At 52.6% G+C, this 26,930-nt stretch overlaps 1 protein-coding gene across 5 annotated transcripts in view; it reads right to left on the reverse strand.

Annotated features, from left to right (window-relative positions):
* LARGE1 (LARGE xylosyl- and glucuronyltransferase 1) overlaps positions 1-26,930 on the reverse strand; it is a 565,741-nt gene that overhangs the window by 510,723 nt on the left and 28,088 nt on the right. The window contains exon 1 of one of the 5 annotated variants that reach the window (XM_051846589.2): positions 2,588-2,812. The exons of 3 other annotated variants lie outside the window; for them this stretch is intronic. The gene's annotated coding sequence lies outside the window, so the exon portion shown is untranslated. Of the gene's footprint in view, positions 1-2,587; positions 2,813-26,930 lie in introns of those variants that run through there. One more of the 5 variants, XM_002711417.5, reaches the window with a different exon arrangement.

A 26,930-nucleotide genomic window follows, 5' to 3' on the forward strand; every position in this document is an offset into this window, starting at 1 on the left:
TACAGGGCAGCAAGCAGAAGAGGCAGGACAGCAATCCTGGAGGTGCCCAAGGGCCCAGGTCTCCAGCACACACGTGGCCTTGCTTCGTCCTGGGAAGGTGGCCCCTACGGGAGGTGGCTCTCCTTCCCCATCTCCGAGACGAAGCAATGGAGTCTCAGCCATCTGTTAATAGAGAGGAAACTGCAGCTCAGAGATGCCTGGAGAATAGCCTGTGGCCCCCGTGAGGGGCAGCACGGTAACGACAGGGGAGCAAGGTCAGGCCCCGCTCAGGTCTGTCTGCCCTGTTTTGTGCTAAGCTCTGTGCTCAAAGCCTCTCCCCAAACAATGGGTAGATGCCCTAACCCCCAGTTTGTAACCTTATTTGGGAACAGGATCCCTGCTGATGTCACTTGGATGAGGTCATAGTGGAGCAGGGTGGGCCCTTAGCCCAAAGTGACTGCCAGCCTTGTAAGACAGCCACGTGGAGAGTTCAGACATGGAGGGGGAGGGAAGGGTGTACCACGTGATGACAGAGGCTCAGCGCGAGGCATCAACAAGCCAAGCAGAGCCCACGACTGCCTGCAGACACCCAGACGCCAGCAAGAGCCAAGGAGGACGCCCCTGCAGGCTTCAGAGGACATGTGGCCCTGCTGACGCTGGACTCCAGCCATAGGACATGCGACAACGGATGTCCACTGCCTGTAGTCACCCCGAATGTGGTATTTAGCTATGGCAGCCTCAGGAATCCGATACAGATCACAATGCTACTCTTCAGTACTCTCAGGCCTGACACAGGTGGATGTTAGAGGACCCCCGGAGCTTCCCTGACAGCAGATAACAGCATCAGAAAATACTTACACAGCACTGTGTGTCACACAGTCGCTCAATGAATCCCTGTGACAACCACATGAGACTGTCCCGCGAGACACAGAAAGGTTAAGTCATTTGTCTGAGGTCACACAGCTCATACATACATAGACACCCAGATTCAGGATTCACACCCAGACCCAGAACCTGTGCTCTTCCCTCCTGGAATCCCCCAAAGCTGGAACGGAGCATCTGTCAGACATGGATGGACCCCAGGTGCTGTGGTATCAACGCCTACATCCTCCGCCATGTTTTCAATGCTGAATCCCACCTGCCACCATAACGCGCCACACTCAGGGGCACCTTAGGGGCGTCATCCAACACACAAATTAATTAAACGGGCAGCAGCTTCTGCATTTATGTGCATTTGAAAGACTGACTCAGGTCCGACAGGGCAACAGGAATCAGGGAAGAAATCAGCAGCATGTCCAGAGTAGCAGGGAAGCAGCGTGAAACAAAGCTCCAGTCTCTCAGAGCGCTGAAGTCCTAGGTCATCTCTGAACATCTAATGAGCACCTAGCCTGTGGCGGCAGTGCGTGGGGGAGGGGAGCCCACAAGACACAGCCTCAGCCCAGGAGGCACGCAGTCAGGACACAGATAAGGCCAATTTACCCAGTATCCTGGTAAGTACCAGGAGCGATGTCCAAGCACAGGTGCTGCTGGGGGGAGAGAGGACGGGGCCACATCTGCCCAGGTAAACAGCGGGTGGCTGTGCAGCATGCATGCAGTGTAGAACTTCACTTCGAGATTATCTGAATGCTAATTTAAACCTCTCCCTTCTCCCCTCTCCCCTTTCACTCCCTCTAGACAGATTTGTTCACTGCATGAACCACACCCTGTGACCTAATTACTAGTCCATACTGAAGACACCCGAGTAAACGGATACCTTCCAAAAGGAAACCTTTAAGGCCAGATCCTGGAAGAACTAAAGTTAACACATAACCTGTAACGGTTATCCAGGTTTAATTCAGCAAAGCTACCACAGTGCCAAGATGTCAGTTCTACATGTAACTCAACAAATGGAAGTAACAGAGCACTGGGGTACGGGCAAGCAGGGCTGCGGTGGGTGAGAGGGGGCCAGAGAGGAAGACACTTCCAGAACAGGAGGCACCCCGTCCACCACCTTTCAGGCAGCCACTCACCCAGAGGGGGTCACCCCACAGACAGCAAACTGGCTGGACCATCAGGCAGCCGTGTGGCTCTGCCTCCACCACTTACTCTCTGAAATGGGCACGTTAGTGACTGTCCTACGGAGTCACTCTCAGATCAAGGCTACTAGAAGTGCTCAGAACCTCACCAGGCACAGAGCACACACCCAGTAAATGCTGTCCACAACTATTATTAATACAGTCTTCACCGCCAAAGAATTTAACACAGCGCCTGGGATGGCAAGCAGCAGCTCTCCTCTCCTCCTCTTCTTCCTCTTCCTCCTCCATCATCATCATCATCATCATCGCCCAGCACCAGGAGCAGCAAGCACACAGGTTGTGAGCAAGTCACTTAGGCCCTTGAACCTGACCTGAGTGTCCACATCTACAAAGTACATTCTCACGGAACTTAAGGACATGAAGCACAGGGCACCAGGAGGCTGGCCCCAGCTCAGCCTGGAGCCGGCACGCAGGCTGAGCTGGGAACAGGGGAGACTTGGGGACATGGTCAGGAGCCACACAGAACTGTCTTAGCCAGGAAAACCAACAGCTTGCAAAGTGGACCCTTTTAACAGCAAACAAAGCCCACTCACCTCTGCCCTAGGCAACAGGGAGGCCTCTGGGGGAGGGCGGGGGCTTGGCCGCCTCTCCTGGCCGCTCTGAGATGATCCGCGCTAGGAGCACACAGCCTGACTCCTGAAGGCCTTGACTTCTCGTCTGGCTTTATGAGTTCTGCCCTTGGATTGGGCGTGTGTATTCTTTTTTTAACCCCCTGGCACGAGCAGCCCAGGGGGAGGCACGCCTTGATGAGTGCGAGCCGTTCCTGGACCAGCGAGCCACGCTGTGCAGGTTATTTGTGTAACCCGCTCTGAACAGCGTCAGGGCACGCCCCACTCCCGCCTGAAGGCACTGAAAGCCAGGGTGCTTTGTGGGCACCCACCCGGGGAACTCGGAGGTAGGAGGGCAAGGCACAGTGGGCCTGAGGCCAGGGTCCTGACCCACAGCAGATGCCATCCCCAGTAGATGCTCCGTCTCCCAGATTGGAGGGAGACGGAGCACCAAGCGCCACCTGCTTGGCTGTACCGGAGGTGGCAGGGATGGCATCTGTTGTGGGTCAGGACTCTATAAAACCAGGAGGCTCTGGACCAGGAGCCAGAGACCTGCCACTGGCCAGCTGTGTGACCGACAGCGGACCTCCATCTGCCTGGTGGCGACGCTCTCGGGTGAATCAATTCTGGCACCAGTAACTGATGCCTCATCACATTCACGGGCATCCGTCACCCTCCTACAGCCTGCTGTCCCCATCTCACACCCCTGCTCCTTTCCTCCTCCCCCCTCTCTCCTCCTCCCCACCGGGCCTGAGCTCTGCCTCCCACACTGGTCCTGCCGCACAAAAGGCCAAGTGCCAGTCACCGATTCACCTTCCCCTGCCTCTGCTCCACCCCAGCCACTCCCCTCCCACTCCTGACGTCTTCTCCCCTCCAGACCTCACTGTATTTTTATCCCTGTCTCCTTCCTCCTCACCACCCCCACCCCAACCCCCCAAACCTGGTCCTCCTATTTGCCTGCCTCCCCTGAGTGAACTTACGTAAGAAACTGTTGCCTGCTATTTCCAGTCTGCGCTGTGCCATCCTAACTTTGTCAGACTGGAAGCCTCCCCTCTCCTGGAGGGCTTAGCCCATCACAGCCCGTGTGGACCTGAGGGCTGGCCAGAGGAGAGGCGGAAGGTTAAAGGGACCAGGGCGCTGGGCCAGGGCAGACGAAGATCGGACAGGGGGTCTTGTGTCTGCTCCACGCCTCTGCTGCCCAGGGCCCTCTCAAGTCATGCCTCTCCTCTTTCAGAAGCAAAAACTCCCTCCCCTACGCTGCAAAGGGCAGGACCTAAACACTAAGGCAATGTAAACGGGCAGCTGAAATGGAGCAATTCACTCAACACACATTAGCCATGCTTATTACTTTTAATGGATTATAAAATAAATGGTGTTTGTCCTATTTTTACTGGAAGGTTTTTTCTGGGGGGGAGATAGTTGTCTTTTCCGAAGGCAGGAGCCAGGTGCTTCTCCTGGTCTCCCATGGGGTGCAGGGCCCAAGCACTTGGGCCATCCTCCACTGCACTCCCTGGCCACAGCAGAGAGCTGGCCTGGAAGAGGGGCAACCGGGACAGAATCCGGCGCCCTGACCGGGACTAGAACCCGGTGTGCTGGCGCCACAAGGCGGAGGATTAGCCTAGTGAGCCGCGGCGCCGGCTGATAGTTGTCTTTTCAATTTTTGTTTATTTGAAAGGCAGAGAGGAAGATCTTTTACCTACTGGCTCACCTCCCAAATGCCCACAACAGCTGGGGCTGAGCCAGGAGCCTAGAATTCAATCTGGGTCGCCCACATGGGTATCAGTGACCCAAGTACTTGAGCCATCACCTGCTACCTCCAAGGGTGCATGGGAATAGGAAGTTGGAATCCAAAATTATATTCAGGACTCAAACCCAGGCACTCCAGGTATGGAATGCTACTGTCCCAAGTAGACCTTAAGGGCCACATCAAACACCTGCCCCTTAAAAATAAATGTAACCTGGCCGGCGCCGCGGCTCACTAGGCTAATCCTCCGCCTAGTGGCGCCGGCACACCGGGTTCTAGTCCCGGTCGGGGCGCCGGATTCTGTCCCGGTTGCCCCTCTTCCAGGCCACCTCTCTGCTGTGGCCAGGGAGTGCAGTGGAGGATGGCCCAGGTGCTTGGGCCCTGCACCCCATGGGAGACCAGGAAAAGCACCTGGTTCCTGGCTCCTGCCATCGGATCAGCGCGGTGCGCCGGCCGCAGTGCGCCGGCCACGGCGGCCATTGGAGGGTGAACCAACGGCAAAAGGAAGACCTTTCTCTCTGTCTCTCTCTCTCACTGTCCACTCTGCCTGTCAAAAAATAAAAAAAATAAAATAAAATAAATGTAACCTGCAGTGATAAATCCTGGGCAAGCCACTGACGGTTTTACCTGCCATTCCCTGCAAAGCCTGTCTCTGGCTCAAATCCCTCCTCACTACCTATCGGCTATGCCTACTGCATGCCAGGAACTCAGCCTGCCTGGGCCTGTTTCCTCCTCTAGAAATAATTAACTGCTAGGATGCTCAGAACACTCTAACCAAGTCCACGTGCCTGTTGACTGGGCCTTCAACAAGTCAGCCAGTATCCCAAGTGCTTTACACGGAGTAGGAAACTCACACAAGGACCCCAGGAGGGAGGGGCTGCTGCCATCCCCATTTTACCGAGGGGCAGAGGGGTCAAGGAACCTGGCCAGGGTCACAGAGAAGATGCAGGATCCACCCCCAGGCAGTGCGGCTCCAAATAACCCTATAAATTCCACGGCCCATGAGTGGCCAGCAAGGAGGAAGCTGCCCAATAGCACACTCGCTAGGATTCTTCTAACACTGGCGATGCTTTTGCCAGAACCGTGGTCTCTGGAAGGGCGGCTGTGTTTTCCCTGTTTGAGTCCTAGGGGCAGGGAGCCTAGTGACACTGCCCACCGCCCACCCCTTGTCATTCTGGAGACAAGACCAGGCGGGAGCAAGTGCCTGCCTGGAGCTTTATGGCTCAAGCAGCAGTCTCTCGACCGAAGAGGCTAGGAGGCACCTCCACTCCAGAATCCTTGGCAAAGCTCTCTGTGGCCAGGGCCAACTGCAGAATGACAGCCGCCACCTGTCCCTCCTGACTGGGGAACTGTGGGGGCAGAGGGCCGTGACACACGCATGCTGCCTCCAACCACTGCAAGGGGAGTGGCTGCCCTCACCAGCGGCCTCGCTTGCTGCGCCCTGGGCATTGGCCGGAGCTCAAAGTCAAGGCAATTCACAGGCAGCAGTCCCCAGCCACACCCCCTGGGCCTCGAAACCGGGGAATTTAGCGCCACACCTGGCAGCAGAGTATTTCCACTTTCGTGCGAGTGGGCTGTCTGCCTGGCCACCGCCTGACAGCGTGTAGCAGCCTCCAGCAAGGTGGGCAGCACGCGGCAATGAGGAACTCACCTGCCCCACACTCTGAAGGCAGCCCCCCAGGACGCCCCCCATCACCTCCAGGTGCAATGCAGCCTTTAGCCTGCACCTGGGCTCTGCAACGCAATGGCTGGGTCCCTCCCTCCACAGAGCCACAGCAGACACTCCCAGCTGCTGTTCTGACCAAAGATCCCAACCTAAACACCCTGATCTTTAAGGAAAAAAAAAAAAAGAGAGAGAGAGAAAAGAAGGTGCAAGTGACAGCAGCACAGGTTTCGGAGCACCACAGCTCCAGATCTGTTCTCTGGCACGAGACCTGAGCCTCAGTTTCTTTTTTTTTTTTTTTAAGGTTTATTTATTTGAAATTCAAAGTTACACAGAGAGAGAAGAGGCGGCAGAAAGAGAGAGAGGTCTTCCATCTATTGGTTCACTCCCCAGATGGCTGCAATGGCCAGAGCTACGCCAACCTGAAGCCAGGAGCTTCTTCTGGGTCTGCCACGTGGGTGCAGGGGACCAAGGACTTGGGCCATCTTCCACTGCTTTCCCAGGCCACAGCAGAGAACTGGATCGGAAGTGGAGCAGCCGGGACTTGAACCAGTGCCCATATGGAATGCCAGTGCTACAGGCGGAGGATTAACCTACTGTGCCATGGCGCCGGCCCCATTCTCTCTCTGTTTACTTTCATCTTTAATATTTGTGTATTATCTACTTATATGGGATGCTGGCACTGCAGGCAGTGGCTTTACCCGCTATGCCACAGCGCCGGCCCCAAGCCAAAGTTTCTTATCCGGGCCATGGACATGGGAACCAGTGTACTGAGAACTTGAGACAATCAGAGATGCAGGACTGAATCAGACCAGACCCCACATCAGTCCCCGTAACAACTCCAACCACGAGGGTCTGTTTGAGAGTGTGGGTTTTCAAAAGCAACCAACATAGCCAGAAGTGAGGGAAACAGGTACCCGTGGGATGGCCAAGGGGGTGGTGAAGGGGCCTCTGGGGGTGATGCTAAGGGAGAATTTCTTGACCTGGGATCTGGCTGAACAGCTGTGCTGCCTTAGTGAGATCCATGCAGCTGCACCCTGACATTGAGTGCACAAGGCTGCTGGGGCACATACAATACGCTTTTTAATATAAAACTTATTGGGGAAAAAACACACGAGAAAAAATCTGGTGTGGGACACACAGACTGGCCTTTGTGACTGTCCTCTCAGATCAAGAGCTCTGGCTGCAAACTCGCAGGTCATCTGGTCACGCCGGCCTGCTTAGCCCAGGGCTGGATTTCCAAGGCCACTGCGGACCAGTGTTGTGGGTCTGTAGGTTCCTCGGCAGACACACGGGTCATGGGGATCCCAGGGCGGTGCTGCTGACTTCACAGACTTTTACTGAGCATGCACTGTGTGGCAGCCGTGGACCTAGATGTGAGCACCACCAAGAAAGGCCCTTTGTCTCAAAAGCTGATTCTGCCGGCCTGGGGAGAAGGGACTAAAGATCACTTCCTGCACCGCCACTGTGTGAAGAAATGGTGCCTGGGGTGGCACGTCCACCGTGTAATCTAATTTCAACAACATTCCAAGATTCAGGCCAGGGACCAGCTCTGTGGCGCAGTCTGAGACAGTTCAAGTCCTGGCTGCCCCACTTCCGATCCAGCTCCCTACTAAGGCACCTGAGAAATCAGGAGACGATGGCCCAAGTGCTTGGGCCCCCATCATCCACATGGGAGACCAGGATGGAGTTTCTGGCTCCTGGCTTCGGCCTGGTCCGATCCCAGCCTTTGCAGCCATTTGGGGATGAAAGATGGATCTCTCTCTAAGTTACTGTGTTGTTCAAATAAAAATCAATCTTTAAAATAAAAAACCTAGGCCAGTTCAGATGCTCCTTGGGCCTTCCCACCCAAGCCCCCTGCTGCAAACTACCCAGCCCACCAGCTGGAAGGGCAAAGACTCCTCTGAGATTCTGTTTCCCAGGAGCAAAGCAAGGCTGCAGGCACAGATGACCTCGGTTCCAACCTAAGCTGAGCAGCCTTGGGCAGGTTTCTTAACTTCTCTGTGTCTCAGTTTCCCCGTTTTCAAAATGAGAGACGTGATCCTTCCCAGGGTCTGATGGGATCCCATAGAGCAATCCAGGCAAATGCTCAGAATAGCACCTGACACACAGTAAGTGCTGGGTACACGTTAGCTGCTGCCATGTTCAGGATTTCTATGAACTCCTAGCCAGTCGCCTCTCTCTGTGTGTGTCCTTCTCGGAAATGCATCCTGGTCTTCATTTTCTACAACATCCATGAAGGAAGCATCCGCTGTAGTCTCCACCGGGGTTTTAGCCTCCCATCCCATTAAGAACAGACAAGAGAAGGGGGGAGGGAAAGAGCGAGGGAGAGAGGAGGAAGAGAGGCCTTGTACAGCTCCTTCCTGACTCCAGCTCTACCACGACTTAGGCACCTGGGGGCCCTGGGGACACAGGAAATGTGGCAGGTCAACACAGAACCGTGCTACAACTTAAAACACACCAGCCTTCAGAGACTTACTAGGAAATCAAGAAGGTAAAATACCAATGTTCTCTATGTATTTTGGTTCTACCGAGTTAAATACAACATCCTACTAAAATAAATTTCATCTGTTTCTTTGAGCTTTTTTCTAAATGTGACTACCGAAAGATTTTAAATTATGTATGTGGCTTCTATTACATTTCTATCACACAGCACCGTTCCAGCTTCCCTCCAAGTCCCTTCCCTCAAAGGAATTTTCATCTCCCTGTTCTTAAAATAATATGTCACATTTCAATAAATAAACACATTAACTGCACTTTATGGGCGTAGAAACGAGGCCCAGCTGGGACGAAGTGGCTTGCTTAAATTACGCACAAGGCTAACACAGGGGAAAGCCAGAATCTGACCTCAGCTCCAACTACACTGAGCTGGGCTCTTCCCAAAACATGGAACTGATTCACCAACTTGGGCCTCCCCACGTCATCACCCTGGCAAAGAGGGAAGAACTGCAGGCAATCACGCGTCACCTGGACCACCTGTGTTTCACAGGGCAAGACTGATATCCCAAGGAGAGACACAGCTTGAAGGCAGCTTGAACAGGGTGTGGGTAAATGTTTGCAGAGATAACATCAGTGTGTGTGTGTGTGTGTGTGTGTGTGTGTATGTGTGTGATATTCAGAATCCTGGAATGCCTGGCCCCAGGCCTCAGCTCCTCCTTCTCCAAGGCACAGCAAGGACGCCAGGACACCCCAGGGCTCCAACGGCTCAGGTACGGTCTCCATGTGCCCCGCACATGGTGCCCTACGTGAAGTGACACAGAATCATCCCACTACCCCACAAGATCGGGATTCTTTATCCTCAGTTCACAGATGAGGAAACCAACTCCCAGGAAGACTCAATGACTTGCCCACAGCCAGAGCAGCAGGATGAGAATTCAAGCCCGGTCTACGCACGTGGAGCTCCCAGTTAATAACTGCAAGTTCACCCTTCACTTGGCTCCCCAGTCCCCTGAGCCTTTTCCTACCAACTCACCCTGCAAGGTCGGGCTCAAGCCACCTTTCCTGGTAAAGTCAACGCTGATCTCTCCCTTTTCATAAAAGCCACCACTCTTTCCTTTGCTCACCCTGAACTCTAAGCACCAGCTACACTGCACTCACCACGGTATCTCAGAACTCGCAGCTTCCGTGTCTATGCACGTCTTCCTAGGAAGGCCATGCCCATGTCTCTGGGGCCCCCAGCACAGCAACAGGCACGTAGGAATTACTCAGTAAAAGTGCGCTGATGAGGCCGGCGCCGCGGCTCACTAGGCTAATCCTCCGCCTAGCGGCGCCGGCACACCGGGTTCTAGTCCCGGTCGGGGCGCCGGATTCTGTCCCGGTTGCCCCTCTTCCAGGCCAGCCCTCTGCTGTGGCCCGGGAGTGCAGTGGAGGATGGCCCAGGTGCTTGGGCCCTGCACCCCATGGGAGACCAGGAGAAGCACCTGGCTCCTGCCATCGGATCAGCGCGGTGCGCCGGCCGCAGCGCGCCGGCCGCGGCGGCCATTGGAGGGTGAACCAACGGCAAAGGAAGACCTTTCTCTCTGTCTCTCTCTCTCACTGTCCACTCTGCCTGTCAAAAAAAAAAAATAAATAAATAATAATAATAATAATAAAATAAAAAAAAAAGTGCGCTGATGCAATGAATGAAATAATCACCCAACCAACCAACCCACGGTGACATCCTGTTTTTGTTCTATCTTCCCAACCAGCTTCCCTGTTCTGCATGCTGATGTTCCTCCCAATGGGTGGCCTCTCCACCAATCTGTGTGCATGGAGAAGGGCCAAGTGCAGCGCCTTCAACTGCAGCTAGGTAACACCAATTGTCACCTCTCCATTTTTATTAATTGCTGGGTTAATCAAGCACTCCAAATCGTGTCCACCCACGTCCAGCGTTTCTGAATGGCCAAGAGAAGAGGCTAAAGCTGGAGGGAAAGGAACCCCACAGCCCTTGCTACCCTGCTTGACTACCGTATTTGCTAGAATATTCCGGCTCAAGTCAGATCGGACAGAAGAAGGGTCTTGACCACATTCTCAACCACCCACGGCTTCAGTGGAGTAAACGGCAGAGTCAACCCTGGTGCAAGGTCTCACTTGAGTCCCTCAAGCGTTCCTGGGACTGCAATCAACAAGGTCACTTCCACGCCAAGACACTGAGGCTCTACTGAGAAATCCACCACAACCCAACCCAAAAACTAGAAATCCAAAATGCTCCAAATTCCAAAACATTTTGAGTGTTGACGTAACACCACAAGCAAGCACATTCCACCCGTGAAACTCTGATTCAGGCGCAAAATTGTTAAAAATATTATAACTTCCATGAAACAAATGATTTTTGTGTTTACACATGGGTCCCTTCCCCAAGATATCTTACCTTGGTCATGCAGATATTCTAAAATCCAGAAGTTGGGTTCCAAGCATTTCAAACAAGGAATAATCAATCTTCACAAGTCCGCGCAGACTCCCAGATCCAGACCTGTTCCTTGTCCTGGCACAAGTCATACCCCGTCCCCAGCACGTAGCCCTAAGAGCATAGCCTTGCGTCTTCCCTGGGGCCTGACCACTGCCCCTGACTTCCCAGCTGCGTCTTCACTGGGATGAACCAGGCCACGCCCTGCATTTTCTTTCCCTTGGAAAAGCTGTACCAACTTCCTGGCCCCAACAGATAGAAACGCATCCCCCTGGATCCTGCTTTAAATTCTGGAAACGCTTTTCTTATGCACATTTGTGTTCTCTTGGCTTCTCTCACTGATGACACAGATGTTGCCATGCGTTCCCTCTCACACCTCTCTGTGGACAGTAAACACAGAAGCAGGAGGAAAGCAAGGAGAACGGTTTCAGACGTGTCTGCTTTTGATTCGAGTGTATTTCATACGTTCAATGGACTTCACACTGTGTGTTCGTGTTCACCTTGGCCGTCTGATTGCAAAAAATAAATGTTACCCTTCCAAAATTCTCCCTCGACTTCACAACTTTTTAATTTTACCTACTGGCTATTTAACTTAATATTTTATTTATTATTTTCCAAGATACTATTTTTAATTTATATTATAGTCAACGCGTTAATGCTCCGATAAAGAGAGAGGTCAACAAATTAAAAAAAAAAAAAGGACCACACTCCAGCAGGAAAATTGGCAAAGGTTATAAATAATAATCAAATAGGGGCCGGTGCTGTGGCGCAGCGGGTTAATGCCCTGGCCTGAAGCTCCAGCATCCCATATGGGCGCTGGTTCAAGACCCGGCTGCTCCTCTTCCAATCCAGCTCTCTGCTATGGCCTGGGAAAGCAGTAGAAGATGGCACAAGTCCTTGAGTCCCCGCATTCGTGTGGGAAACCCAGAAGAAGCTCCTGGCTCCTGACTTCAGATCGGCAGAGCTTCGGCCGTTGTGGCTAATTGGGGAGTGAACCATCGGATGGAAGACCTCTCCTATCTCTTTGGAACTCTGACTTCCAAATAAATAAATCTTTAAAAAAAAAAACAATAATCAGATAAAAGAGGTCCAACTTCACTCAGATAAATTTCCAAATAATCACAAGAACATTCAAACTACAGTAGCATGTAACTCCTATCAATTTGACAAAGATTTAAAACAAAGTCTGACAAACACTGTATCTGCAGCAGAACTTATTCACACAGGTTTTTTCTGTTTAATATGTCAATTTATTTAATTTTGACTTTCAATCAAGATGCCAGGGAGGCTGCTAGGCTCCAATGCACGGACATCTCCCATATGGAGAGTCTGACGGCCCAGAGGCCCGCCCACACACAGGGCTCTCCGGAGCACAGTTACAAGCCCCCTGGACACAGGGCAGGCTGCATGGCTTAGTGTCCGACCTCCGGAGCAAACTGGGACCCTGCAGCCCCCAGTGGTCCCCACGCTGAGTCTCCAGGTTAAGTCACCCCAGCTCTGCACATGAGCAGGTGGAGAAAGCAACAGAAAAGGTGAACCCCTGTGCGGGAAGGCTGCTCTCGCTCTCACCACACTGGGAGGCTTCTGAGAAACCGGAGGCAAAAATGTCGGCGCTCTAACCAAGCTTCTCAAACATGAATAATAATTGGCTCTATCAGAGGCAGGGGGTGCTGGCTACAAAGCACAGGCCTTACCTTGCGGAAATAATTCTAAATGATAGCAAAGAATCATGCTGTTTATTTTTTTAAACTTAAGAAGCAGGGAGACAACAAGGCAGAGAGAAACAGAGAATCTTCCATCTGCTGGTTTACTCCGATGTCCGCAGAGGCCAAGGCTGGGCCAGGCCAAAGCCAACAGCCAGAAATTCAACACAGGTCTCCCACATGGGTGGCAGGGAGCTAAGTACATCACGGCTGTCTCCCAGGGTCTGCATCAGCAGAGAGCTGGAGTCAGGAGCCAGAGCCAAGACCCAAACCCGGGCACTCTGATACAGGATGCAGTCCTAACCAGTATCCTAACCACGAGGCCAAACGCCAGCGTCACCAAAATAGAAACCGGCAATGTAAATAGTTCTGCTTAAAGAGCAGCTCTCTCCCTAGAACAGACAGAATATAAAGCAGTAGACTTCATTTTCATAAAGACCCATCCACAGAGAACACTTCACCCAGGGTAAGCCTGGGGCAGGGCACAGAAACAAATCACAAAGGACAAGGTGACAAGGGAACCAAGAGGCAAGTGACAGGTGCACAGTGAGAGGCAGCTGGGGCTTGTTCTCAGCACTGGGGGCTGAGGCTGCAAAAGCCTGTAGGGCAGGCCCACTCCCAGGAGCAGGTACCACTACCCTCCCCACAGCGGCGAAACAGCCCCATTGTCCTGCTAAGCGAGAAAGGCCAGGGACGAATGAAATGTCTGTTTCCAGCCAGTCCAGGTGACATCCAAACCACGCTATGTGGCCCCACGTCCGTGGCCCCTTGGCAATCATAAGGAGGCAGTGAGAGGAAGCTCAGACCAGCCTGGGACATCCCAGCAGCAGGTGGGGCTAACATTAGGAAAAATCGCCAGGGACCAAACTCAGCCAGAAAAGCTGGGGCTCCTTTGGCAGGAAAACCCCACGGCAGTGCAGACCTCTGTCACATACAGTGAGACTGGGAACTAGGCAGTTAATAAATAAATCTTCCAATTCCCACAGAGCGATAAAACGTACCTAATTCCCTGACTTCAGCATTGTGGGACGACCCCCGGGGTCCCACCATGGGCCAACAGGTAGCCATGTCCACAGACAGAACCCGACAGGTAAGGCCATTTCCTCCTGTTGCCTTTCCCACCTCCCTTGCTACCATCACCTTCAACTCCAAGAGCCCTGGAATATGCGGATTTCAATACACCGATGGGGCACTCTTACTTTTATACCCATAATCCCATTTCCCTCACACTGGACCATGAATCACCCTGCTCCTCCAAGATCCACAGTGACGCACGCTGAATGATGTTTAATGGGAAAAACCCATCAGCGTGGGCGGCAGATTTTGTTCGGGCAACACTGGAAGGTTGGGTTAGAGCATTCCTAAAACTCTCCTTGGCCTTCACCACCAGAGGAGCCCCTGCAACGGGAAGCCGTGTTCCCTTTATGCTCCAGCCTCCAGGGGTTTAAGGCCATTCCCCTTCCCTGCAATCTGCTAGGGGACAGGGGGTGTCCACTGTGCTACCTGCAGTGCATGGCTACCCCCTCGCATCCACCCTGGGAATTCTCATCTTATTATCTCCACCACAGAGTTGAGCAAATTAATATGCAATGAGACAAAGTCACTCATCCAGGAGAGACTGGACTCACCCCTTCCTCGCGGCCTCCCACCCCTCCGCCCTGGCACCCTCATCTCCTGCCAAAATAGGAAGTCAGCTCAGGGGTCTCTCCTATGACCTCCATGCCCTTGAGACCCAAAACAACTGGGCCTCTGTTCCTCCCCAACACCACCTCCCCTACTGCCCTGGGGGCTGGCGCCCTTGCAGACACAGGACTCCCTTCGGGGTACACAAGCAGCAACTGGGTGATGACCTCAGGGCCTTTGTACACAGCTCAGCCTTGGATCCTTCCCCAGACATCCCAGGACTCATCCCTCCACCTCTGTGAGGCGTCTGTTCAACCTGACAATGGCAAACCCTACAGCCCCTCTCCCATCTGCACCTCCACTGTCTCTGTGGCCCACATCACTGCAGTGGGCAAACCACATACTCCTGGTTTTGCTTGTTCCTCTTCCTCAACCAGCTCCAGGAGGACAGGGACTGTAACTCACAGGGCTCAGAACAGCGCTCGCCCCATAGCCGTGGAACAAATCAGTGAAGGACACGAAGCTCTGAACCCAGACTGGCCACTGGCTGGCCTCTGCCGGCCACACCGCCTCCCTCACCCTCATCTACAAAGTCGGCCTGCTCAGGGCGGCAGCCACGGCCATGCAGCTGGCCTCAGTCGACACCGGCACCCCCTGCACACGCATCATTGCGGAGCTGTCCCTCCAGGCTGCTTTCAACAACTGTCTACTTGCAGGCGATGTCACGTCTCTTCCCTCTGACAGCACTGCAGGCACACGGGGTGAGTCAGCCTGGGAGACGCTGCCCACTTACCAACAGCCCCCCCCCAACGACAGTGTGCCCGTCCAAGCAAAGGGCTTGACACGGAAGGCACGTGCCACAGCCAAGCAACTGTGAATTTGGCTGGGATGTCTCAACTGCACGGGGGACTCAGCGGGAGAAGGGGCTGGGCCAGATTTGGGGAGGCCCTGAAAGGCCAGATGCCACCGTCCTGCAGAGTCGCCAGATTCGCGAGGTCACTGCTCCCACCGCGAGGGCTGGCAACGTGGCCTCTGATCTGCCCGCCCAGGGAAGGAGGCCCCGCCCCTCCTGCGAACCACCGGCTTAGTGGTGCGCCTGCACTCGTTCCAAAAGTCAACCTTCGCCTCCAAGGGACAATGACAGGGCAACCCCGGACTTCCTGACTTCTCAAATCAACCTCACCTCCTACTCTCTGAAGCCAAAGCGTCCTGCGGTGTTTGCGATGCCTGCCAAGCACAAAGGCAGTCACCCAGAGCAGGCAACGCTACCAACGACACATGTACTTGTGAGGCTTTCTGCAGGGGGAAAAAATGTTTAATAAAAGGGCAGGTAAGACTTTCACAGGAAGAAGAGTAGTAACTGGAAAGCATTGAGAACTAACTGAGCTGCACGGTTTTTATATAAATATCCTAATGCATTCAGGAAATATTATGCGCCCCATCTTACCCAGGCAGAAACTGAGGCTCAGATTCTAAGAAATCTCCCTGATCCAGGAAGCAACCTGGCTTGCTCTCAAAGCCAGCTGTGCAAGGCCACAGGGGGTGGGCGTGGGCTCCTCTGAAGGCAACTGCACTTCAGGGCCCTGTCTGTATATCCCGTACGTTACTGAGCAGAAGGGGCAGCTACAACTCCAGCCCTGGAGACCGGAGCCCTGGCAGCCGGGAGCACAGTGAAGAAAGATCGCATGTGGCAGCCACATGGCTCGGTGAAGTCGCAGGCCCCACGTTCACATCAACCCTAAGCCTCAGTCTGTTCATTTGCAAGACGGGAACATTATTCCACATCTACATCACAAGGCTGCTGTTAAGGACTTTTTGCTTGGGCCCTGCACCCACATGGGAGACCAGGATAAGTACCTGGCTCCTGGCTTTGGATCGGCGCAGCGCCAGCTGTGGCGGCCATATGGGGGATGAACCAACAGAAGGAAGACCTTTCTCTCTGTCTCTCTCTCTCACTGCCTAAAGAAAGAAAGAAAGAGAGAGAGAGAGAGAGAGAGAGAGAGAGAGAGAGAGAGAAACAAACAAACAAACAAACAGAGCAGCTGGGACCTGACCTGGAGCTCTGATACGGGATGCCAGCATTGCCATAGCCCACTGGCGCCACAGAGCAGACTCCAAGACAAGAATTTAACATGACAGGCAGCACTGCCCCAGACCCTGACCACCACTTCCCAGAGGGAACCAGGCTCACCTGCTCAGACTGGCCAGATTCTCATGAGGATGGGCCCCAGCCTGTGCATGGAGCCCATTGTATTACTGGAAATTCTGTGGAAACACCAGAGGTCACGTCCATAGCCAGAGACTCTGTCCTCCTCCTTAGTTTCCCTCAGCTCAACAGGTGTCACTGGCACCACAGCCATGGCTCACAGTGTCAGCACAGGACCAATATTCAGTAACAGATGGTCACACAGATGAGCCAAAGATACACATATTAATTTTAGATAGCATCCAAATACCCATTTTAGAGAATTAAACAAAAATAATACAAATAAAAACAAAGTCTCAGAGAACATCTTCAAGGTCTTGGAGGCACAATGTTGAAGAAACTAACTCCTGCAGCAGAGGCTTGGCCTAGCAGTTAAGACACTGGTTAAGACATCAGCAGCCATATCAGAAGACCGGGGTTCAAATCCCAGCCCCGCTCCTGCAAATGTAGGCTCTAGGGGGCAGCAGCAATGGCTCAAGTACTTGGGCTCCTGCCACCCACATGGGAGACATGGAGCTCCTGGCTTTGGCCCAGCACCAGCCACTGCAGGCATTTGAGGGGGGAAATCAGCAGACAGAAGCTCTGTCTCCCTCTTTCTCTGCCTCTCAACATTTTAAAAAGGGGGTGTGGGAGTGGTGCTGTGGTGCTGCGGGTTTAAAGCCCCAGCCTGCAGTGCTGGCATCCCATATGGGCACTGGTTCGAGTCCTAGCTGCTCCACTTCCAATCCAGGTCTCTGCTATGGCCTGGGAAAGCAATAGAAGATGGCCCAAGTCCTGGGGTCCCTGCTCCCACACAGGAGACCAGAAGAAGCTCCTGGCTCCTGGCTTCTGATCAGCTAAACTCTGGCTGTTGTGGTCATCTGGGGAGTGAACTAGCAGATGGAAGACCTCCCTCCCTCTCCCTCTCTCTCTGGCTCTCTCTCTGGCTCTACCTCTCTGTAACTATGTCTTTCAAATGAAAATAAATAAATCTTTAAAAAATAAATCAAATTCCTTCTTCCCTTCTATCTTGTCAAAATTCCAATGATTTCAGAAAAATCCCTCTCTGCTGCATTTCCTTTCCCATCAAAGAAATGCTGTGTGCATGGCAGAAAACCGTATGAATCATGACTGTGAGAGAGATCATGTGTCTACCAGGTGCGAGGAGCTGGCAAACCTGTCAGGCCCTCACGGGCCACAGATGACACTGCTTCCAAATGTCCATGGGGAAGAGAATTAAAAGCTCATTTTGATGCCAAAAAATTGTAAAATGTTTTGCAGACTTACTTTCATTTATTTATTTATTTGAAAGATAGAGTTGGGGCAGGTACTGTGGCATAGCAGGTAAAGCCACCGCCTGCAGTGCCAGCACCCGATATAGGTACCAGTTCATGTCCCAGCTGCTCCACTTCCCATCCAGCTCTCTGCTATGGCCTGGGAAAGCAGTAGAGGATGGCCCAAGTCCTTGGGCCCCTGCACCTGCGTGGGAGACCCAGAAGAAGCTCCTGGCTTTGGATCGGTGCAGCTCTGATCATTGCGGCCAACTGGGGAGTGAACCAGCGGATGAAGACCTCTCTCTCTCTGCCTCTCCTTCTTTCAAAAAAAAAAAAAAAAAAAAGAGAGAGAGAGAGAGAGAGACACTAAGCTACATTATGAATTTAAAAAAAAAAGAAAAAGAGTTACAGAAAGGCAGAGGCAAAAAGAGTTCTTCCACCTGCTGGTTCACTCCCCAAACAGCCACAACTCCAGGGCTGGGCAGGGCAGAAGCCAGCAGCCAAAGGCTTCATCCAGGTCTCCCACGTGGGTGCAGGGGCCCAAGGACTTTGGCCATCTTCTGCTGCTTTCCCAAGTACATTAGCAGGGAGCTGGATTGGAATGAACAACTGGGACTTGAACTGGCACCCATATGGGATGCTGACGCTGCAGGTGGTGGCTTTACCTTCTAGGCCACAGAACTGACCCTGCATAGTTCCTTTTTAATATGCATTTCTCCATGAAGATTCTGAAGGCTCCTCTTCTACCCTTACACAATCCTCACAGGAGTCTTATAAAACAGCTTATCCGTTTTAGCGATGAGAAGGCTGCTTAAAGTCAGTCACACATGATGAGTGCCTGACTGTAATCAAAGTAGACCCCAAAAAGCTTGAGCTCCATCCGGGACTTCCACCCCCACTTCCTCAAAAGAGAACCACACCAGCTCAAGTGGAGATTAGCACAACGGACAACAGGTGCCTCTGCTTCTCAAAATCTTGCCCAGCTCCCTTCTGCAGGGCCATTGTTCCCCCTTCTCATTGTATGAGCTTCTGCCCAAGCCCCCTGACTCAGGATGAATGGAAGCGACTGGGCTGCAGTGGTATTGTCTCCCATTCTAACTGTCCCCTTGGCAAGTGTAGCTGAAGATTTCCATGGCAAAGGCCCAGGCGTTCGGCTCCCTCCTGGGAGGACTTCTGTGTATGACAGCACTGCTGGTGACATCTTTCTCAATGGGAGTGAAGGAAGCAAACCCTTTGGAGTCCATCCATTCATGAGTTAGAGATTTTGCAGCTAGAATAATGCGTATTTGGAAAGGTGACTCACTGCTCCCCTTAAATAAGCCTTTTTTTCTGGTCCCCTAGCAGAGGTCTGGAGTCTGACTTGTCCCATGAGGCTTCTGTTCCACTAGCTCATGTCAAGATCATTGATTGACAGTACCCAACAGAGGGAGGTGGGCTCTGGGTCTGCTGTTTGCAGGGGGTCCCCACATTTGTGACATCTGGGAGGGAAGGGGAACCAAACCCTGCTCACAGAGGCGCCCTGATTTTTATACCCCTTTGTTTTCATTTCATACGTTTTTAATGGATACATTTGATGCCAGCGTGACAGACCCAAGCTGCAGAAGATGGGATCATCTGAACTGGGGTTACCACGGAGAGTGGTCCGGATCAGGGTGGGGACAAGTGAATGGAAACGTGTTCATTCATACATCTGTTCATTCACTGTCTCCTGAGTGCTCAGCATGGAGGAGTAAGCTCTGTGCCAGGGATGCAGGCAGAGGGCTGGGGACACCAGCGGTGGTCCCTGCCCTTGTGTAGTGTGGGATCTCATGGGAGACAGCACCCGCTCTGTGTAAGGCACCATGCTATGAGCTAATGAAACACAACTGAGTGGAGGGCTGGCGTTGTGGGGCAATGGAAAGCTCACACTTGTGATGCCAGCATCCCACATCGGAGTGCTGGTTGGAGACCCAGATTCCAATCCAGCTTCCCAGGAAGGCAGCCAGTGGTGGCCAAGTACTTGGGTCCCTGCAGCCACATGGGAGACCCAGATGGAGCTCCTGACTCCCGGCTTTGGGCTGGCACAGCCCTGGTTAGTGCAACCATTTGGGTAGTGAACTTGTGGATGGTGTTTCTCTCTCACTCACTCACTCTCGCTCTTTCAAATAAATAATTTTTAAAAAATGGAAGGATGTCAAGCTAATGGCAAGGGCAGGTACAGGTTGGGAAATGCGACTGTGGTATCACCGCATGACTTCAGCAAGCAACCTACCCTTTCTGGCACAATTATTTACCTGGAAAATGGACACAGCATTAGTATCTAAAATTAAGATGATAAAGAGGATTATACAAGACAACACCTATACACTGCTTTAAAAATGCATCCTCTGGCCCAAGTGCTTGGGCCCTGCACCCCATGGGAGACCAGGAGAAGCACCTGGCTCCTGGCTACTGCCTTCGGATCAGCACGGTGCGCCGGCTGCAGTGCGCCGGCCGCGGTGGCCATTGGAGGGTGAACCAACGGCAAAGGAAGACCTTTCTCTCTGTCTCTCTCTCTCACTGTCCACTCTGCCTGTCAAAAAAAAAAAAAAATGCATCCTCAAGAAACAGTAGGTATACCAGATACGTGTTGGCTAAAGTTCTTCGTGATGGGCACTGTAATATTGGTTATTATCAAAGGAGGATGTTGCTCTCTGACATCAATTTAGCTTTAAGAGTTTTAAAGGAAGACCTTTCTCTGTCTCTCTCTCTCACTGTCCACCACTCTGCCTGTCAAAAAAAAAAAAAAAAAAAGAGTTTTAGGGGGCTGGCATAGTGGTGGACGTGGCATCTCATATCTGAATGCCAGTTCGAGTCCCAGCTGCTCAACTTCCAACCCAGCTCCCCACTAATGTGCCTCAGAAGCCAGCAAAGGATGGCCCAAGTGCTTGGGTCCCTGCCATCCACACAGGAGACCAGGACGGAGCTCCTGGCTCCTGGCCTTGGCTATTTTGGCCACTTAGGGAGTGAACCAGCAGAAGGAAGATCTCTCACCCTCTGTGTCACTGTCTTTCAAATAAATAAATAAATCAGAGTCGGGGGGGGGCAGTGAAAGCAAAGACATTAAATATTTAATGGGAAATTGGCACCGAAACACTGGCTCTGATGAGAAGTCAACTTTGAAATAACTCCTAACACATCTGTAACTCAGCTTCCTAGTCCGTCTTCCCCTACTCTGGACTTGGTTAAGGCTTACCGGTCTTGACAATCTCCTCACCTTTCCCCAGCAGACTCTCCTTACTCACAAGTCCCTTTACTGAGTCCCCCTTGGGGCCTTCACACCTTCTCCACCATGTGTGACAGCTGAGGGTCTCATCCTGGCCCGCCCACCACCATCACCAAATTCCAAGACTTCCTTGTACAGGACCCACGCCTGAGTCTCCCTAACAGGCCCCTCTCCCCAGCAGTCACCTGTCACACCAGTCACACTGCAGCCCAACACACCATCGCCCACTCTCACGCATCTGCAGATTGCCTGGGACTCGGCTGAACTTGGTTTCTCTCGCAACGCCCTCAGGCTTACTGGGTGGCCCCTTGGACCAGCAGGCTGCAGGACATGCCCTTCTTGTCGGGGGGGAGGGGGAGCATGGCAAAGACACAGACACAGAAATGTTCAGTCATTCCAGGTGCTCCATCACCTCCAGTGCATCCTGCAGGTCAAAGCAGGTCACCTGGTCGGGTCCAAAGTCTGAAGTCAGGGCCACTGGGTAAGGACTCGGAAAGGCATGAGGCACTGAGGCCTCCACCACCCTGGGTCCTCACACATCGAAGAGACGGGGCAACGAATGAAGGGACAAAGACTGAGTGCCCTGCGGGGGCCTGGCAGGACACGTGCCGATTCACCAGCAGCCACTGCAGATCTAAACGCAACAGGGGCACTCTCGTTAAATATTAGTTTGTTACAGGCCCCTAGACTCCACTGTATTCTCACTCAAGAGGGAGCAGGTCAAAAACCTGCATGCTCACGGTGCTATCTGTTTTAAAAGATTTATTTATTTATTTGAAAGGCAGAGTTACAGAGAAGCAAGGCAGAGAGAGAGAGAAGTCTCCCATCTTCTGGTTCACTCTCCAAATGGCTGTAATGGTTAGAGCTGCTCCAGGAGCCAGGAGCTTCCTCTGGGTCTCCCACGTGGGTGCAGGGGCCCAAGGACTTGAGCCATCTTCTACTGCTTTCCCAGGCCATAGCAGAGAGCTAGATCAGAAGTAGAGCAGCCAGGACTCAAACTGGCACCCATATGGGATGCCAGCGCTGCAGGCGGAGACTTAGCCCACCACGCTCCAACACAATGCTATTTTTTTACACGTCTGATTGTGAAATAAATCCATATCCCCATTCACCCTGGGGGAGCCTGAGTATGCACACACCACACCCTCTCACCAAAAGGAACCAAAAAGGTGACACCATTTTGCACACACGGGGTGAGGAAAGGGATCAAAGGGGAGAAGGTGGAAAGCTGACTTTGAACCCAATCTAGGGTGGTTAATTTTCACTTAACCACCCACTCGAGACTAGAAACTCAACACAAGCACGGAGATTCCCTGAACTTATGAAATGATACATTATTGAAGCCACAGCAGGGGAAAGGGCTTGGATTAGAAGACATAAAAGCCTGTAGCCAACAGAAGTGCCGTTTTCCATTACAAGATAAGTACTAAAAACACAAAACAAACCACACTTTAATTGAGAAAGAAGACACCCGCTGCAGAAAGACAGATGAAGCAAAATTAACCCACAGTGCTCCATTCTATCGCCCCAGTAAATTCTGCAGTCCCTCCCCGAAGTCAACCAAAGAACAAACCTTAGATCACCCTGTCTCCCTCTGGTCCCCCTGACGGCAGGACATGCTGCTTCTGTTCTTTCACTCAACGGGCATAAGAGCCTCGTGCGCCTAGAGCAAAAGGAGGCAGAAGCCCCAGCTGCCAGCACCTGCTTACACTCAAGTCAATGACACAGCACTATCAACAACCGTGACACAGCACTGTCAACACCATGACACAGCAATGTCAACAACCATGACACAGCACTATCAACAAACATGACACAGCACTGTCAACAACCCTGACACAGCACTATCAACAACCATGACACAGCACCGACAACAACCATGACACAGCACTATCAACAAACATGACACAGCACTGTCAACAACCGTGACACAGCACCGTCAACACCGTGACACAGCACTGTCAACACCGTGACACAGCACTGTCAACACCCCTGACACAGCACCGTCAACAACCATGACACAGCAACGTCAGCACCGTGACACAGCACCATCGACAACCGTGACACAGCACTGTCAACACCGTGACACAGCACTGTCAACAACCGTGACACAGCACTGTCAACAACCGTGACACAGCACTGTCAACACCGTGACACAGCACTGTCAACAAACATGATGCTGCAGGAAAAGATCCAGTGGGCGCAAGAAGGCAGGGTAGGGGTTCACAGAGAGTTGCAAGTTTAAACACCAAGTGGGCGTGGCTGCTCTGTGCTTTCACTTCCAAAGACTGTTGACATCGACCAGAGCTGTCCAAAGCTTCCACAATGGGTAAATTATCACGACATCCATGCTAGCAGATGCACACAGCGGTCTCCACCCACCAGGTGTTTGCAACCTCTCATCGAGAGGGGCTCAGGGAATTCGAGAAAGCTGCCAACCCCCAGACTGAGCTCCAGGCAATGGCGAAAAGCGGTCAACGCGGCAAGAACAGCTGACTCATTGAGGCCCGCTGGATGTGCAAGGGAACTTCAAAAAGTCTGCGGAGAAATGAGATCAAACGTTTATTCCGGGGGCAGGCGTGTGGTTCAGCTGATCAAGCCCCTGCTCTGGATGCCCTCGTCCCATTTCAGAGCACTGGGCTGGAGTCCTGGCTCCAATGCAAGTTCTGCTAATACACCTGGGAAGGCAGATGATGGCCCAGGCGCTTCGGTCCCTGCCACCTGGATGGAGTCCCTGGCTCCTGGCTTCCACCTGGCCCAGTCAGGGCTGTGGCAAAACTCTGGGGAATGAACCAACAGATGGAAGATAACTCTCTCTCTCCCCTCCCCGCCTCTGTTTCTATATCACTTTCAAATAAACAAACCTTCTTTTAAAGTTCTGATGCAAAACTTTTTTGAAACCCATGCCCAGTTTTTTTTATAACATGCATTATTCATCAACTTTTTGAAGACCCCTCTATCATGGATTTCAAAATATTTGTGCCAGTGTGAACTTATCTTTCAACTCCATTTTTATGAATTTTCTGAAATCCCTTCTATGTACCAAACCCCAAAGGGCACCCCTGGCCCTTTCACTGCACGTCAAGCAGGAAGTGGGCTGAAGGCACTAAGGAAGCAAAGATCCATCAATTCCTTGGGAAAAGCATAAGCGTCCCTCACTGAGCCCCAAAGGGGGCGCCTCGAAGCCGGCCCTGCAGGCTCAGGCTCTCCAAGTCTAAGGTTACAAGCATTCTAAATGGGGAGAGGTGGAGCAAGCATTTAGTCCGGCTCAGGGGTGGGGAACCTTGCTGCTTCCAAAAAGCGTTTGGGTATTTATAACATCATTCGTGGGCCATGCAGAATCATCAACTTGAAAAATCACCCTGCTTCCGATGTATTCAACTTTGAGTCCCACCTGCAGCTGCCTTGGCAGGGCCAGACCAAACGATGTCCTGGGCCTTAGACGGCCCCCCCGGGCCCATCATTCTCCAGCCCAGGCAGCAGGTAAGACACCCACATCCTGCATAGGAGGACCTGGGGCCAATAACCACTGCTGGCTCCTGATCCCAGCTTCCTGCCAATGCAGTGGGGGTGGCTCAAGTGGTTCACTTCCTGCCCGCTACGTGGGAGGCCTGCACCGAGTTCCCACCTCCCAGCTGTTGCAAGCATTTGGGGAGTAATCAGAGATGAGACCTCTTCTCTCCCCCCTCCACCCCCAGTCACTCTGCCTCTCAAATGAATTTTCATAATAATTTCAAAAATGAAACAAAGAAGAATTCTGGCCACAGCCTCGCCTTTACTGCTGTTATCTTTTTTTTTTTTTTTTAAGATTTATTTATTTGAAAGGCAGAGTTACAGAGAGAAGCAGGGAGAGAGACAGAGAGGTTCTTTCATCTGCTGGTTCACTCCTCAATTGGCCACAACAGCTGGAGCTGCGTTGATCCAAAGCCAGGAGCCAGGAGCTTCTTCTGGGTCTCCCATGTGAGTACAGGGGCCCAAGGACTTGGGCCACCTTCCACTGCTTTCCCAGGCCATGGCAGAGCTGTCTGGAAGTGGAGCAGTCTGGACTCGAACCAGCACCCATATGGGATGCTTTACCCACTATGCCACAGACCCATATGGGATGCTTTACCCACTATGCCACAGCGCCGGCGCCTCTTCTTACTATCAACCTCCCTTACTATGGAGGTCCAGCTTCCTGGGGCTCTGACTCCAAGGTACACCCAGCCCAGGTGACTGGGCATGTCTGGGGTGGAAGCCAGGCACCAGAGTTTGCCAAAGCTTCCTGGAGGAATCATGTGGGTAGAAGCCAAGGCCAGGGGCACCTGCGCTCCTCACTTTCCGTACCAGGGAGCTGTCTTCCAGCTAGCCCCTCTGCTCCAGAACACCAGGTCTCCCTCCTTACCTGGATCTGAGTCTTCAGCTGTGCTCCGGGCCCCAGCAGTGAACTTTCCCAAACCTCCAGGGGGCCTCTGTGTGCAGCAACTGAATTTTCCAAGCAAAACTGGGACACGGGTCTGAAAGAAACACCACTGGGGTCTGCGGAGACAGGAAGCCCAGGCAAGCGAGAGCACAGCTTTGGAGTTCTAATCCTGGTTTGGCCGCCTCTGAGCTCCAGATGACGAGGAAATGAACCTCACTGAAGCTCAGTATGCCCATCTGTAAATTGGGCAACATGACAACAACCTCATTCGGGCTGCTGGGAAAACACAATGAGAATCATTAATCAAGTGTTTGACATACAGCAGGTGCTGGGGGAAAAATGACAGTGGCTGTTTAATTTGTTGCATGGGAGGGAATCCAGTAAGAACTTAGAAACCAAAACAGAATTTCTGGGACTTCATAGTTTATGGGACAACCAATGAGACACGGTATTTGAAATCAGAGCTACCCTGGAAAACCTGACCACCTGCATTTTGCATTGTGAGCATTGCAATGGAGAAGCAGGATATGGGTTAGGCCACTGCCCACAGGAGGAGGGCTCACCGGCAGAGAGCTGGGCAAGCTGGCACCCCAAGTCTCTGGACGGAACACACAAACTAGAAACTGGAAGACCGCAGGGAGGAACCAGCAGGGTGAACAGGCACTAGCCATGTACGCATCTGAGCACAAACAGAAAGGCAGGCCATCCACACACCCCAGAGCACAAGTAGAAAAGACGAAAGGCCTGAGCCAACCAGACAGGAAAACGAGAATGAAACAGATTCAGGCAAGACTCTTGAAATGCTGTGTATGAGTTATGCACCGCGGTGTAACAAATTACGGCAAGGTCAGTGGCTTAAAGCAGCATAGCCACACCTTGCAACAGAGGCATCCCATATGGGAGCTGGTTTGAGTCCCAGCTGCTCGGCTTCTGATCCAGCTTCCAGATAATGCACCTGGGAAGGCAACAGAAGATGGCCCAAGTCCCTGGGCCCCTGACATCCATGTGGGAGACGCAGGTGGAGTTCCTGGCTCCTGGTTTCAGCAGGACCCAGACCTTGCTTTTGCAGCCATTCAGGGAGTGAACCAATGGATGTAAGATATGTCTGTTTCTTTGTCACTCTTTCAACAGCACACATTTATGCTCTGTTACTGTAGCTCAGGCATGAGTCTGGGCATGGCAAGGCTGGATCCTTGGCTGCAAGTGTCCCCAGGCGGTGTTCACGTACTGAGGCAGTGGGAAGAATCCACCTGGAAGCTCACTCTGGTGCCTGCTGGCCCTGCCTTCTTGCTGTCAGCTGGGGCCACCCTCTGCTCCTTGCAGCTGCCCACATGAACTTCTCCAACAGGTCAACTTCCTCAAGCCAGCAAGGGGGCCTCCAAGACGGAGTCTCACAGGACAGACGGTGACCCCAGGAAGGCAGCCCATCACCTCAGCCAGGGTCACAAGTCCCTCTGCCAGGGTCACAAGTCCCTGGCACAGCAAGCAGACGGGAGGCTACAAGAGCATCAACTTCAGGAGCTGGGGTCCCAGGGCATCACCAGAGTCTGCCGGCCTTGGATGCTTTACGTTCCCTATGGCAAAACAGACGAAACTCAGACTTTA

Source organism: Oryctolagus cuniculus, chromosome 11 (genome assembly GCF_964237555.1).
Source record: "Oryctolagus cuniculus chromosome 11, mOryCun1.1, whole genome shotgun sequence".
NCBI lineage: Eukaryota > Metazoa > Chordata > Mammalia > Lagomorpha > Leporidae > Oryctolagus > Oryctolagus cuniculus.